Raw genomic sequence first — 15,271 nt, 5'->3', positions numbered from 1 at the left:
TAGTATCTGTGCAATAATTTGCAATCAAGTCAACGATATCGCTGTACATGAAGTGTCCCCAGCTCCGCCTGCCAGAAGCGACAGAGGGAAGAAACCAAAACTCGATCGGTGAAAGGATGGAGAAAAAACCCGGTGAGAAACCAGGCTCAATCGGGGAGACAGTTCTCCCCTTGTCAGACGAAACAGGTAGATCAGCTCCAGGCTGCAGGAATGTCAGACTGTGCAGAAGAATCATCTGTTTCCTGTGGTCTTGTCCAGGTGGTCTTTACAGGGGATTTGTATCTGCGGCTCATCTAGTTGTCACGGTCTCCGCTGTGTTTCTGGGCCATAGAGGTCCTTTCTAGGTGTTGATCCACCATCTTCTCTGTATACGGACTGGATCCGGGTGACTGAAGCGGATACAGACTGGATCTGGTGGCTACGGTGACCTCGGAATAAGGGATTTCTTTAAAAGACTTTTTTTTTCATATAAGATTTTATCCAACTTTTCAGATAGAGGCATGAGAAAGAGATTGCCTTGATTGGGCTTTTGGTTATTATAGGCACTCTCTGCGTTTGACCACTTCGTGTTTATTTAGCCGGATGGGAAGGCAGCGCTTTCTTGTACGTGACGGGATGCAAATTCTTGAAGGCTCTCTTTAGTGACGGGTCCAAACAAAGATCTCATCTGCTCCTCTAGCCCTATCGGCGACTCGTGCACTTCGAGCCTTCTTAGTGACGGCGCAAGTTGCTGACTGCTGACTGCGTTGGTGGTATAGTGGTGAGCATAGCTGCCTTCCAAGCAGTTGACACGGATTCGATTCCCGGCCAACGCATATCCTTTGGCTCGGGCTGACGTCGAAGCAGAACTCCCTCTGTGACCTGTGCCTCCACCCAAAACTTTTGGATGGAATAATTTCGGATGGACCCATCATTAGCTGAAGTCGCATAACACTTGCAACACTACCGGTAGCAGGGGTCATTGTTTGGACTCTTTTTTTTTTTTTTTTTTTTTTTATTGCGCTTTAAACAAAAAGTATTGTGTCAATGCAACTGAACAACATTTATTAGGAACACAGTGCGTCAATAAAGCTACTGTCTTCCGCCTGCGTTGGTGGTATATTGGTGAGCATAGCTGCCTTCCAAGCAGTTGACCCGGGTTCGATTCCCGGCCAACGCATGTCCTTTGGCTCGGGCTGACGTCGAAGCAGAACTCCTTCTGTGACCTGCGACTCCAACCAAACATTTTGGATGGATCATTCGGAAGACGAAAAGAACCAGCTCTCCCCGTCGGGGAATCGAACCCCGGTCTTCCGCGTGACAGGCAGAGATACTGTCCACTATACTAACGAGGAGCCGTGAATGCTGCCGTTTCTCCCCCAACTGACGGCACTGCACTGACATAACTAAACAATGCATGGCTTCTTCTGACGCAGACCCAGCCCTAGCACCGTAAAATTTCTGATGGACCCATCATTAGCTGAAGTCGCATAACACTTGGAACACTACCCGTAGCAGGGGTCATTGTTTGGACTCTTTTTTTTTGTTTTGTTTTTTTTTAAATTGCGCTTTAAACAGAAAGTATTGCGTCAATGCAACTGAACAACATTAATTAGGAACACAGTGCGTCAAAAAGCAAAATGACAGTTAAAGGCATTTCGTTATTGAACTCTTTGATGACATCATTCAGCTAAGTTCAGTTTAAATAGTATCTGTGCAATAATTTGCAATCAAGTCAACGATATCGCTGTACATGAAGTGTCCCCAGCTCCGCCTGCCAGAAGCGACAGAGGGAAGAAACCAAAACTCGATCGGTGAAAGGATGGAGAAAAAACCCGGTGAGAAACCAGGCTCAATCGGGGAGACAGTTCTCCCCTTGTCAGACGAAACAGGTAGATCAGCTCCAGGCTGCAGGAATGTCAGACTGTGCAGAAGAATCATCTGTTTCCTGTGGTCTTGTCCAGGTGGTCTTTACAGGGGATTTGTATCTGCGGCTCATCTAGTTGTCACGGTCTCCGCTGTGTTTCTGGGCCATAGAGGTCCTTTCTAGGTGTTGATCCACCATCTTCTCTGTATACGGACTGGATCCGGGTGACTGAAGCGGATACAGACTGGATCTGGTGGCTACGGTGACCTCGGAATAAGGGATTTCTTTAAAAGACTTTTTTTTTCATATAAGATTTTATCCAACTTTTCAGATAGAGGCATGAGAAAGAGATTGCCTTGATTGGGCTTTTGGTTATTATAGGCACTCTCTGCGTTTGACCACTTCGTGTTTATTTAGCCGGATGGGAAGGCAGCGCTTTCTTGTACGTGACGGGATGCAAATTCTTGAAGGCTCTCTTTAGTGACGGGTCCAAACAAAGATCTCATCTGCTCCTCTAGCCCTATCGGCGACTCGTGCACTTCGAGCCTTCTTAGTGACGGCGCAAGTTGCTGACTGCTGACTGCGTTGGTGGTATAGTGTTGAGCATAGCTGCCTTCCAAGCAGTTGGAGAAAGCAGTGCGCATGTCCTTTGGCTCGGGCTGACGTCGAAGCAGAACTCCCTCTGTGACCTGTGCCTCCACCCAAAACTTTTGGATGGAATAATTTCGGATGGACCCATCATTAGCTGAAGTCGCATAACACTTGCAACACTACCCGTAGCAGGGGTCATTGTTTGGACTCTTTTTTTTTTTTTTTTTTTTTTTTTTAATGCGCTTTAAACAAAAAGTATTGTGTCAATGCAACTGAACAACATTTATTAGGAACACAGTGCGTCAAAAAGCAAAATGACAGTTAAAGGCATTTCGTTATTGAACTCTTTGATGACATCATTCAGATAAGTTCAGTTTAAATAGTATCTGTGCAATAATTTGCAATCAAGTCAACGATATCGCTGTACATGAAGTGTCCCCAGCTCCGCCTGCCAGAAGCGACAGAGGGAAGAAACCAAAACTCGATCGGTGAAAGGATGGAGAAAAAACCCGGTGAGAAACCAGGCTCAATCGGGGAGACAGTTCTCCCCTTGTCAGACGAAACAGGTAGATCAGCTCCAGGCTGCAGGAATGTCAGACTGTGCAGAAGAATCATCTGTTTCCTGTGGTCTTGTCCAGGTGGTCTTTACAGGGGATTTGTATCTGCGGCTCATCTAGTTGTCACGGTCTCCGCTGTGTTTCTGGGCCATAGAGGTCCTTTCTAGGTGTTGATCCACCATCTTCTCTGTATACGGACTGGATCCGGGTGACTGAAGCGGATACAGACTGGATCTGGTGGCTACGGTGACCTCGGAATAAGGGATTTCTTTAAAAGACTTTTTTTTTCATATAAGATTTTATCCAACTTTTCAGATAGAGGCATGAGAAAGAGATTGCCTTGATTGGGCTTTTGGTTATTATAGGCACTCTCTGCGTTTGACCACTTCGTGTTTATTTAGCCGGATGGGAAGGCAGCGCTTTCTTGTACGTGACGGGATGCAAATTCTTGAAGGCTCTCTTTAGTGACGGGTCCAAACAAAGATCTCATCTGCTCCTCTAGCCCTATCGGCGACTCGTGCACTTCGAGCCTTCTTAGTGACGGCGCAAGTTGCTGACTGCTGACTGCGTTGGTGGTATAGTGGTGAGCATAGCTGCCTTCCAAGCAGTTGACACGGATTCGATTCCCGGCCAACGCATATCCTTTGGCTCGGGCTGACGTCGAAGCAGAACTCCCTCTGTGACCTGTGCCTCCACCCAAAACTTTTGGATGGAATAATTTCGGATGGACCCATCATTAGCTGAAGTCGCATAACACTTGCAACACTACCGGTAGCAGGGGTCATTGTTTGGACTCTTTTTTTTTTTTTTTTTTTTTTTTATTGCGCTTTAAACAAAAAGTATTGTGTCAATGCAACTGAACAACATTTATTAGGAACACAGTGCGTCAATAAAGCTACTGTCTACCGCCTGCGTTGGTGGTATAGTGGTGAGCATAGCTGCCTTCCAAGCAGTTGACACGGATTCGATTCCCGGCCAACGCATATCCTTTGGCTCGGGCTGACGTCGAAGCAGAACTCCTTCTGTGACCTGCGACTCCAACCAAACATTTTGGATGGATCATTCGGAAGACGAAAAGAACCAGCTCTCCCCGTCGGGGAATCGAACCCCGGTCTTCCGCGTGACAGGCGGAGATACTGTCCACTATACTAACGAGGAGCCGTGCATGCTGCCGTTTCTCCCCCAACTGACGGCACTGCACTGACATAACTAAACAATGCATGGCTTCTTCTGACGCAGACCCAGCCCTAGCACCGTAAAATTTCTGATGGACCCATCATTAGCTGAAGTCGCATAACACTTGGAACACTACCCGTAGCAGGGGTCATTGTTTGGACTCTTTTTTTTTGTTTTGTTTTTTTTTAAATTGCGCTTTAAACAGAAAGTATTGCGTCAATGCAACTGAACAACATTAATTAGGAACACAGTGCGTCAAAAAGCAAAATGACAGTTAAAGGCATTTCGTTATTGAACTCTTTGATGACATCATTCAGCTAAGTTCAGTTTAAATAGTATCTGTGCAATAATTTGCAATCAAGTCAACGATATCGCTGTACATGAAGTGTCCCCAGCTCCGCTTGCCAGAAGCGACAGAGGGAAGAAACCAAAACTCGATCGGTGAAAGGATGGAGAAAAAACCCGGTGAGAAACCAGGCTCAATCGGGGAGACAGTTCTCCCCTTGTCAGACGAAACAGGTAGATCAGCTCCAGGCTGCAGGAATGTCAGACTGTGCAGAAGAATCATCTGTTTCCTGTGGTCTTGTCCAGGTGGTCTTTACAGGGGATTTGTATCTGCGGCTCATCTAGTTGTCACGGTCTCCGCTGTGTTTCTGGGCCATAGAGGTCCTTTCTAGGTGTTGATCCACCATCTTCTCTGTATACAGACTGGATCCGGGTGACTGAAGCGGATACAGACTGGATCTGGTGGCTACGGTGACCTCGGAATAAGGGATTTCTTTAAAAGACTTTTTTTTTCATATAAGATTTTATCCAACTTTTCAGATAGAGGCATGAGAAAGAGATTGCCTTGATTGGGCTTTTGGTTATTATAGGCACTCTCTGCGTTTGACCACTTCGTGTTTATTTAGCCGGATGGGAAGGCAGCGCTTTCTTGTACGTGACGGGATGCAAATTCTTGAAGGCTCTCTTTAGTGACGGGTCCAAACAAAGATCTCATCTGCTCCTCTAGCCCTATCGGCGACTCGTGCACTTCGAGCCTTCTTAGTGACGGCGCAAGTTGCTGACTGCTGACTGCGTTGGTGGTATAGTGGTGAGCATAGCTGCCTTCCAAGCAGTTGACACGGATTCGATTCCCGGCCAACGCATATCCTTTGGCTCGGGCTGACGTCGAAGCAGAACTCCCTCTGTGACCTGTGCCTCCACCCAAAACTTTTGGATGGAATAATTTCGGATGGACCCATCATTAGCTGAAGTCGCATAACACTTGCAACACTACCGGTAGCAGGGGTCATTGTTTGGACTCTTTTTTTTTTTTTTTTTTTTTTTTTATTGCGCTTTAAACAAAAAGTATTGTGTCAATGCAACTGAACAACATTTATTAGGAACACAGTGCGTCAATAATGCTACTGTCTTCCGCCTGCGTTGGTGGTATAGTGGTGAGCATAGCTGCCTTCCAAGCAGTTGACCCGGGTTCGATTCCCGGCCAACGCATGTCCTTTGGCTCGGGCTGACGTCGAAGCAGAACTCCTTCTGTGACCTGCGACTCCAACCAAACATTTTGGATGGATCATTCGGAAGACGAAAAGAACCAGCTCTCCCCGTCGGGGAATCGAACCCCGGTCTTCCGCGTGACAGGCGGAGATACTGTCCACTATACTAACGAGGAGCCGTGCATGCTGCCGTTTCTCCCCCAACTGACGGCACTGCACTGACATAACTAAACAATGCATGGCTTCTTCTGACGCAGACCCAGCCCTAGCACCGTAAAATTTCTGATTGACCCATCATTAGCTGAAGTCGCATAACACTTGGAACACTACCCGTAGCAGGGGTCATTGTTTGGACTCTTTTTTTTTGTTGTTTTTTTTTAAATTGCGCTTTAAACAGAAAGTATTGCGTCAATGCAACTGAACAACATTAATTAGGAACACAGTGCGTCAAAAAGCAAAATGACAGTTAAAGGCATTTCGTTATTGAACTCTTTGATGACATCATTCAGCTAAGTTCAGTTTAAATAGTATCTGTGCAATAATTTGCAATCAAGTCAACGATATCGCTGTACATGAAGTGTCCCCAGCTCCGCCTGCCAGAAGCGACAGAGGGAAGAAACCAAAACTCGATCGGTGAAAGGATGGAGAAAAAACCCGGTGAGAAACCAGGCTCAATCGGGGAGACAGTTCTCCCCTTGTCAGACGAAACAGGTAGATCAGCTCCAGGCTGCAGGAATGTCAGACTGTGCAGAAGAATCATCTGTTTCCTGTGGTCTTGTCCAGGTGGTCTTTACAGGGGATTTGTATCTGCGGCTCATCTAGTTGTCACGGTCTCCGCTGTGTTTCTGGGCCATAGAGGTCCTTTCTAGGTGTTGATCCACCATCTTCTCTGTATACGGACTGGATCCGGGTGACTGAAGCGGATACAGACTGGATCTGGTGGCTACGGTGACCTCGGAATAAGGGATTTCTTTAAAAGACTTTTTTTTTCATATAAGATTTTATCCAACTTTTCAGATAGAGGCATGAGAAAGAGATTGCCTTGATTGGGCTTTTGGTTATTATAGGCACTCTCTGCGTTTGACCACTTCGTGTTTATTTAGCCGGATGGGAAGGCAGCGCTTTCTTGTACGTGACGGGATGCAAATTCTTGAAGGCTCTCTTTAGTGACGGGTCCAAACAAAGATCTCATCTGCTCCTCTAGCCCTATCGGCGACTCGTGCACTTCGAGCCTTCTTAGTGACGGCGCAAGTTGCTGACTGCTGACTGCGTTGGTGGTATAGTGGTGAGCATAGCTGCCTTCCAAGCAGTTGACACGGATTCGATTCCCGGCCAACGCATATCCTTTGGCTCGGGCTGACGTCGAAGCAGAACTCCCTCTGTGACCTGTGCCTCCACCCAAAACTTTTGGATGGAATAATTTCGGATGGACCCATCATTAGCTGAAGTCGCATAACACTTGCAACACTACCGGTAGCAGGGGTCATTGTTTGGACTCTTTTTTTTTTTTTTTTTTTTTTTATTGCGCTTTAAACAAAAAGTATTGTGTCAATGCAACTGAACAACATTTATTAGGAACACAGTGCGTCAATAAAGCTACTGTCTTCCGCCCGCGTTGGTGGTATATTGGTGAGCATAGCTGCCTTCCAAGCAGTTGACCCGGGTTCGATTCCCGGCCAACGCATGTCCTTTGGCTCGGGCTGACGTCGAAGCAGAACTCCTTCTGTGACCTGCGACTCCAACCAAACATTTTGGATGGATCATTCGGAAGACGAAAAGAAACAGCTCTCCCCGTCGGGGAATCGAACTCCGGTCTTCCGCGTGACAGGCGGAGATACTGTCCACTATACTAACGAGGAGCCGTGAATGCTGCCGTTTCTCCCCCAACTGACGGCACTGCACTGACATAACTAAACAATGCATGGCTTCTTCTGACGCAGACCCAGCCCTAGCACAGTAAAATTTCTGATGGACCCATCATTAGCTGAAGTCGCATAACACTTGGAACACTACCCGTAGCAGGGGTCATTGTTTGGACTCTTTTTTTTTTTTTTGTTTTTTTTTAAATTGCGCTTTAAACAGAAAGTATTGCGTCAATGCAACTGAACAACATTAATTAGGAACACAGTGCGTCAAAAAGCAAAATGACAGTTAAAGGCATTTCGTTATTGAACTCTTTGATGACATCATTCAGCTAAGTTCAGTTTAAATAGTATCTGTGCAATAATTTGCAATCAAGTCAACGATATCGCTGTACATGAAGTGTCCCCAGCTCCGCCTGCCAGAAGCGACAGAGGGAAGAAACCAAAACTCGATCGGTGAAAGGATGGAGAAAAAACCCGGTGAGAAACCAGGCTCAATCGGGGAGACAGTTCTCCCCTTGTCAGACGAAACAGGTAGATCAGCTCCAGGCTGCAGGAATGTCAGACTGTGCAGAAGAATCATCTGTTTCCTGTGGTCTTGTCCAGGTGGTCTTTACAGGGGATTTGTATCTGCGGCTCATCTAGTTGTCACGGTCTCCGCTGTGTTTCTGGGCCATAGAGGTCCTTTCTAGGTGTTGATCCACCATCTTCTCTGTATACGGACTGGATCCGGGTGACTGAAGCGGATACAGACTGGATCTGGTGGCTACGGTGACCTCGGAATAAGGGATTTCTTTAAAAGACTTTTTTTTTTCATATAAGATTTTATCCAACTTTTCAGATAGAGGCATGAGAAAGAGATTGCCTTGATTGGGCTTTTGGTTATTATAGGCACTCTCTGCGTTTGACCACTTCGTGTTTATTTAGCCGGATGGGAAGGCAGCGCTTTCTTGTACGTGACGGGATGCAAATTCTTGAAGGCTCTCTTTAGTGACGGGTCCAAACAAAGATCTCATCTGCTCCTCTAGCCCTATCGGCGACTCGTGCACTTCGAGCCTTCTTAGTGACGGCGCAAGTTGCTGACTGCTGACTGCGTTGGTGGTATAGTGGTGAGCATAGCTGCCTTCCAAGCAGTTGGAGAAAGCAGTGCGCATGTCCTTTGGCTCGGGCTGACGTCGAAGCAGAACTCCCTCTGTGACCTGTGCCTCCACCCAAAACTTTTGGATGGAATAATTTCGGATGGATCCATCATTAGCTGAAGTCGCATAACACTTGCAACACTACCCGTAGCAGGGGTCATTGTTTGGACTCTTTTTTTTTTTTTTTTTTTTTTTTAATTGCGCTTTAAACAAAAAGTATTGTGTCAATGCAACTGAACAACATTTATTAGGAACACAGTGCGTCAAAAAGCAAAATGACAGTTAAAGGCATTTCGTTATTGAACTCTTTGATGACATCATTCAGCTAAGTTCAGTTTAAATAGTATCTGTGCAATAATTCGCAATCAAGTCAACGATATCGCTGTACATGAAGTGTCCCCAGCTCCGCCTGCCAGAAGCGACAGAGGCAAGAAACCAAAACTCGATCGGTGAAAGGATGGAGAAAAAACCCGGTGAGAAACCAGGCTCAATCGGGGAGACAGTTCTCCCCTTGTCAGACGAAACAGGTAGATCAGCTCCAGGCTGCAGGAATGTCAGACTGTGCAGAAGAATCATCTGTTTCCTGTGGTCTTGTCCAGGTGGTCTTTACAGGGGATTTGTATCTGCGGCTCATCTAGTTGTCACGGTCTCCGCTGTGTTTCTGGGCCATAGAGGTCCTTTCTAGGTGTTGATCCACCATCTTCTCTGTATACGGACTGGATCCGGGTGACTGAAGCGGATACAGACTGGATCTGGTGGCTACGGTGACCTCGGAATAAGGGATTTCTTTAAAAGACTTTTTTTTTCATATAAGATTTTATCCAACTTTTCAGATAGAGGCATGAGAAAGAGATTGCCTTGATTGGGCTTTTGGTTATTATAGGCACTCTCTGCGTTTGACCACTTCGTGTTTATTTAGCCGGATGGGAAGGCAGCGCTTTCTTGTACGTGACGGGATGCAAATTCTTGAAGGCTCTCTTTAGTGACGGGTCCAAACAAAGATCTCATCTGCTCCTCTAGCCCTATCGGCGACTCGTGCACTTCGAGCCTTCTTAGTGACGGCGCAAGTTGCTGACTGCTGACTGCGTTGGTGGTATAGTGGTGAGCATAGCTGCCTTCCAAGCAGTTGACACGGATTCGATTCCCGGCCAACGCATATCCTTTGGCTCGGGCTGACGTCGAAGCAGAACTCCCTCTGTGACCTGTGCCTCCACCCAAAACTTTTGGATGGAATAATTTCGGATGGACCCATCATTAGCTGAAGTCGCATAACACTTGCAACACTACCGGTAGCAGGGGTCATTGTTTGGACTCTTTTTTTTTTTTTTTTTTTTTTTTTTATTGCGCTTTAAACAAAAAGTATTGTGTCAATGCAACTGAACAACATTTATTAGGAACACAGTGCGTCAATAAAGCTACTGTCTTCCGCCTGCGTTGGTGGTATAGTGGTGAGCATAGCTGCCTTCCAAACAGTTGACCCGGGTTCGATTCCCGGCCAACGCATGTCCTTTGGCTCGGGCTGACGTCGAAGCAGAACTCCTTCTGTGACCTGCGACTCCAACCAAACATTTTGGATGGATCATTCGGAAGACGAAAAGAACCAGCTCTCCCCGTCGGGGAATCGAACCCCGGTCTTCCGCGTGACAGGCGGAGATACTGTCCACTATACTAACGAGGAGCCGTGCATGCTGCCGTTTCTCCCCCAACTGACGGCACTGCACTGACATAACTAAACAATGCATGGCTTCTTCTGACGCAGACCCAGCCCTAGCACCGTAAAATTTCTGATGGACCCATCATTAGCTGAAGTCGCATAACACTTGGAACACTACCCGTAGCAGGGTCATTGTTTGGACTCTTTTTTTTTGTTTTGTTTTTTTTTAAATTGCGCTTTAAACAGAAAGTATTGCGTCAATGCAACTGAACAACATTAATTAGGAACACAGTGCGTCAAAAAGCAAAATGACAGTTAAAGGCATTTCGTTATTGAACTCTTTGATGACATCATTCAGCTAAGTTCAGTTTAAATAGTATCTGTGCAATAATTTGCAATCAAGTCAACGATATCGCTGTACATGAAGTGTCCCCAGCTCCGCCTGCCAGAAGCGACAGAGGGAAGAAACCAAAACTCGATCGGTGAAAGGATGGAGAAAAAACCCGGTGAGAAACCAGGCTCAATCGGGGAGACAGTTCTCCCCTTGTCAGACGAAACAGGTAGATCAGCTCCAGGCTGCAGGAATGTCAGACTGTGCAGAAGAATCATCTGTTTCCTGTGGTCTTGTCCAGGTGGTCTTTACAGGGGATTTGTATCTGCGGCTCATCTAGTTGTCACGGTCTCCGCTGTGTTTCTGGGCCATAGAGGTCCTTTCTAGGTGTTGATCCACCATCTTCTCTGTATACGGACTGGATCCGGGTGACTGAAGCGGATACAGACTGGATCTGGTGGCTACGGTGACCTCGGAATAAGGGATTTCTTTAAAAGACTTTTTTTTTTCATATAAGATTTTATCCAACTTTTCAGATAGAGGCATGAGAAAGAGATTGCCTTGATTGGGCTTTTGGTTATTATAGGCACTCTCTGCGTTTGACCACTTCGTGTTTATTTAGCCGGATGGGAAGGCAGCGCTTTCTTGTACGTGACGGGATGCAAATTCTTGAAGGCTCTCTTTAGTGACGGGTCCAAACAAAGATCTCATCTGCTCCTCTAGCCCTATCGGCGACTCGTGCACTTCGAGCCTTCTTAGTGAGGCGCAAGTTGCTGACTGCTGACTGCGTTGGTGGTATAGTGGTGAGCATAGCTGCCTTCCAAGCAGTTGGAGAAAGCAGTGCGCATGTCCTTTGGCTCGGGCTGACGTCGAAGCAGAACTCCCTCTGTGACCTGTGCCTCCACCCAAAACTTTTGGATGGAATAATTTCGGATGGACCCATCATTAGCTGAAGTCGCATAACACTTGGAACACTACCCGTAGCAGGGGTCATTGTTTGGACTCTTTTTTTTTTTTTTTTTTTTAAATTGCGCTTTAAACAGAAAGTATTGCGTCAATGCAACTGAACAACATTAATTAGGAACACAGTGCGTCAAAAAGCAAAATGACAGTTAAAGGCATTTCGTTATTGAACTCTTTGATGACATCATTCAGCTAAGTTCAGTTTAAATAGTATCTGTGCAATAATTTGCAATCAAGTCAACGATATCGCTGTACATGAAGTGTCCCCAGCTCCGCCTGCCAGAAGCGACAGAGGGAAGAAACCAAAACTCGATCGGTGAAAGGATGGAGAAAAAACCCGGTGAGAAACCAGGCTCAATCGGGGAGACAGTTCTCCCCTTGTCAGACGAAACAGGTAGATCAGCTCCAGGCTGCAGGAATGTCAGACTGTGCAGAAGAATCATCTGTTTCCTGTGGTCTTGTCCAGGTGGTCTTTACAGGGGATTTGTATCTGCGGCTCATCTAGTTGTCACGGTCTCCGCTGTGTTTCTGGGCCATAGAGGTCCTTTCTAGGTGTTGATCCACCATCTTCTCTGTATACGGACTGGATCCGGGTGACTGAAGCGGATACAGACTGGATCTGGTGGCTACGGTGACCTCGGAATAAGGGATTTCTTTAAAAGACTTTTTTTTTTCATATAAGATTTTATCCAACTTTTCAGATAGAGGCATGAGAAAGAGATTGCCTTGATTGGGCTTTTGGTTATTATAGGCACTCTCTGCGTTTGACCACTTCGTGTTTATTTAGCCGGATGGGAAGGCAGCGCTTTCTTGTACGTGACGGGATGCAAATTCTTGAAGGCTCTCTTTAGTGACGGGTCCAAACAAAGATCTCATCTGCTCCTCTAGCCCTATCGGCGACTCGTGCACTTCGAGCCTTCTTAGTGAGGCGCAAGTTGCTGACTGCTGACTGCGTTGGTGGTATAGTGGTGAGCATAGCTGCCTTCCAAGCAGTTGGAGAAAGCAGTGCGCATGTCCTTTGGCTCGGGCTGACGTCGAAGCAGAACTCCCTCTGTGACCTGTGCCTCCACCCAAAACTTTTGGATGGAATAATTTCGGATGGACCCATCATTAGCTGAAGTCGCATAACACTTGGAACACTACCCGTAGCAGGGGTCATTGTTTGGACTCTTTTTTTTTTTTTTTTTTTTAAATTGCGCTTTAAACAGAAAGTATTGCGTCAATGCAACTGAACAACATTAATTAGGAACACAGTGCGTCAAAAAGCAAAATGACAGTTAAAGGCATTTCGTTATTGAACTCTTTGATGACATCATTCAGCTAAGTTCAGTTTAAATAGTATCTGTGCAATAATTTGCAATCAAGTCAACGATATCGCTGTACATGAAGTGTCCCCAGCTCCGCCTGCCAGAAGCGACAGAGGGAAGAAACCAAAACTCGATCGGTGAAAGGATGGAGAAAAAACCCGGTGAGAAACCAGGCTCAATCGGGGAGACAGTTCTCCCCTTGTCAGACGAAACAGGTAGATCAGCTCCAGGCTGCAGGAATGTCAGACTGTGCAGAAGAATCATCTGTTTCCTGTGGTCTTGTCCAGGTGGTCTTTACAGGGGATTTGTATCTGCGGCTCATCTAGTTGTCACGGTCTCCGCTGTGTTTCTGGGCCATAGAGGTCCTTTCTAGGTGTTGATCCACCATCTTCTCTGTATACGGACTGGATCCGGGTGACTGAAGCGGATACAGACTGGATCTGGTGGCTACGGTGACCTCGGAATAAGGGATTTCTTTAAAAGACTTTTTTTTTTCATATAAGATTTTATCCAACTTTTCAGATAGAGGCATGAGAAAGAGATTGCCTTGATTGGGCTTTTGGTTATTATAGGCACTCTCTGCGTTTGACCACTTCGTGTTTATTTAGCCGGATGGGAAGGCAGCGCTTTCTTGTACGTGACGGGATGCAAATTCTTGAAGGCTCTCTTTAGTGACGGGTCCAAACAAAGATCTCATCTGCTCCTCTAGCCCTATCGGCGACTCGTGCACTTCGAGCCTTCTTAGTGACGGCGCAAGTTGCTGACTGCTGACTGCGTTGGTGGTATAGTGGTGAGCATAGCTGCCTTCCAAGCAGTTGACACGGATTCGATTCCCGGCCAACGCATATCCTTTGGCTCGGGCTGACGTCGAAGCAGAACTCCCTCTGTGACCTGTGCCTCCACCCAAAACTTTTGGATGGAATAATTTCGGATGGACCCATCATTAGCTGAAGTCGCATAACACTTGCAACACTACCGGTAGCAGGGGTCATTGTTTGGACTCTTTTTTTTTTTTTTTTTTTTTTTTTATTGCGCTTTAAACAAAAAGTATTGTGTCAATGCAACTGAACAACATTTATTAGGAACACAGTGCGTCAATAAAGCTACTGTCTTCCGCCTGCGTTGGTGGTATAGTGGTGAGCATAGCTGCCTTCCAAGCAGTTGACCCGGGTTCGATTCCCGGCCAACGCATGTCCTTTGGCTCGGGCTGACGTCGAAGCAGAACTCCTTCTGTGACCTGCGACTCCAACCAAACATTTTGGATGGATCATTCGGAAGACGAAAAGAACCAGCTCTCCCCGTCGGGGAATCGAACCCCGGTCTTCCGCGTGACAGGCGGAGATACTGTCCACTATACTAACGAGGAGCCGTGCATGCTGCCGTTTCTCCCCCAACTGACGGCACTGCACTGACATAACTAAACAATGCATGGCTTCTTCTGACGCAGACCCAGCCCTAGCACCGTAAAATTTCTGATGGACCCATCATTAGCTGAAGTCGCATAACACTTGGAACACTACCCGTAGCAGGGGTCATTGTTTGGACTCTTTTTTTTTGTTTTGTTTTTTTTTAAATTGCGCTTTAAACAGAAAGTATTGCGTCAATGCAACTGAACAACATTAATTAGGAACACAGTGCGTCAAAAAGCAAAATGACAGTTAAAGGCATTTCGTTATTGAACTCTTTGATGACATCATTCAGCTAAGTTCAGTTTAAATAGTATCTGTGCAATAATTTGCAATCAAGTCAACGATATCGCTGTACATGAAGTGTCCCCAGCTCCGCCTGCCAGAAGCGACAGAGGGAAGAAACCAAAACTCGATCGGTGAAAGGATGGAGAAAAAACCCGGTGAGAAACCAGGCTCAATCGGGGAGACAGTTCTCCCCTTGTCAGACGAAACAGGTAGATCAGCTCCAGGCTGCAGGAATGTCAGACTGTGCAGAAGAATCATCTGTTTCCTGTGGTCTTGTCCAGGTGGTCTTTACAGGGGATTTGTATCTGCGGCTCATCTAGTTGTCACGGTCTCCGCTGTGTTTCTGGGCCATAGAGGTCCTTTCTAGGTGTTGATCCACCATCTTCTCTGTATACGGACTGGATCCGGGTGACTGAAGCGGATACAGACTGGATCTGGTGGCTACGGTGACCTCGGAATAAGGGATTTCTTTAAAAGACTTTTTTTTTTCATATAAGATTTTATCCAACTTTTCAGATAGAGGCATGAGAAAGAGATTGCCTTGATTGGGCTTTTGGTTATTATAGGCACTCTCTGCGTTTGACCACTTCGTGTTTATTTAGCCGGATGGGAAGGCAGCGCTTTCTTGTACGTGACGGGATGCAAATTCTTGAAGGCT

General features: G+C 46.4%; 2 non-coding genes across 2 annotated transcripts; both read left to right on the top strand.

Moving 5' to 3' along the window:
• Nucleotides 1-5,592: 5,592 nt before the first annotated feature.
• On the top strand, nucleotides 5,593-5,664 carry trnag-ucc (transfer RNA glycine (anticodon UCC)). Its single transcript has one exon. It is a non-coding gene; the product is annotated as a tRNA-Gly (tRNA).
• Nucleotides 5,665-14,038: 8,374 nt separating this feature from the next.
• trnag-ucc (transfer RNA glycine (anticodon UCC)) lies at nucleotides 14,039-14,110 on the top strand. Its single transcript has one exon. It is a non-coding gene; the product is annotated as a tRNA-Gly (tRNA).
• The last annotated feature ends 1,161 nt before the right edge of the window (nucleotides 14,111-15,271 follow it).

Source organism: Carassius gibelio, chromosome B19 (genome assembly GCF_023724105.1).
Source record: "Carassius gibelio isolate Cgi1373 ecotype wild population from Czech Republic chromosome B19, carGib1.2-hapl.c, whole genome shotgun sequence".
Lineage (NCBI taxonomy): Eukaryota > Metazoa > Chordata > Actinopteri > Cypriniformes > Cyprinidae > Carassius > Carassius gibelio.
The sequence above is the reverse complement of the archived record's forward strand: the minus strand, read 5'-3'. Positions and strand labels throughout refer to the sequence as shown.